We start from the raw sequence: 1,191 nt of genomic DNA on the forward strand, positions 1-1,191 counted from the left end.
GACATAGAAGACAATGTTTTGTTCCTGTTTGTTACATTCCTTCAGAGCAATGGAAGAAGGCACCCGGTTGATTTTTGGACTCTTTTGTTACAGTTGGTTTCTTTTTAAACTAATTTTGGGTTTTGTATACCAATGAACTTGACACACATTTAATGTCTCATACAACTTTATCTGTGTTCTGGTTTGGACTTTCAGTCAGCATCAATTCATGTATCCTTCCCTCGTTCTCTCAAAAGTTGAAGTTACATATTTGGGATCCTAATATTGAACATGTGTTGAACATCTGTTGAAGACCATCTCTCACTGACCGACAAAAAACACTTCTGTTAACTGTTCTGGAACAGGTTCTTGCTGATTCAGAGAGGAGACATGGCTTTGTGTTTGTGACCAGGAGCTAGCTCTTGTGAAGAGTATGTTCCTTTATACTCATTTAAAATAGAAATATTGTCGTTTCCTGGGATACATGGACCAAGCATGAACCACTGTTGTACCTTTTAAGTTTATTAACATTTGTAAGGAATGTTGTGTTCAAAATCGATGAAAAGGTTAAGGACAGGGATTTCTTAGGTGGCCACGGGAGGCCGCTGTGGCTCCTTTAGAAATCTAGGTCACTGTGTCTGTTTGGCAAGTATAAATGTGACTCTTAAGGATTTTTTGCAGAACTAACACTTCAGTATTTCCGATGTGTACATTTCAATAGTGTATGGATGCCAGCTTTAAGAAGTTTGTAGAACTCCTAATTTATATCATCAAGATAAGTAATTTTATGCGTGCAACATGTAAAGAGTGATTCATATTTAAAATGTTCTTGATTTTTTTTCTTAGAGTAATTCAGTTTTGTAAAAACATTTGTACAAAACCAGGCTTTAGTATGTTCTAAAATAATTTTTTATATTGTAAAACTGCTCCTTTTAAGGTGACAGTATATGGCACTCATATGCTGTTACTTGACTTTGCTTGCTGTATTGTAACCAAATACAGGGTCTTAACGCCATACTGCTGAAGTAAGTCGTGTTTTGTTTTCTTTTAGTAGGTTAGAAATTGATTCCACTCCAAAGTAATGCAATACTTGCTCTTAAGTCGAAGTTGGGGAGCCACCAATTCCTGTTTCAGTAATTACTGAAGTTGTATAAACATTTGTTTGTTGAATGTAGCTCATGGAATTTTAAGCATTTGAATAGGAAGCACACG

This window comes from Buceros rhinoceros, unplaced genomic scaffold (genome assembly GCF_000710305.1).
Source record: "Buceros rhinoceros silvestris isolate BGI_N320 unplaced genomic scaffold, ASM71030v1 scaffold801, whole genome shotgun sequence".
Taxonomy (NCBI): domain Eukaryota; kingdom Metazoa; phylum Chordata; class Aves; order Bucerotiformes; family Bucerotidae; genus Buceros; species Buceros rhinoceros.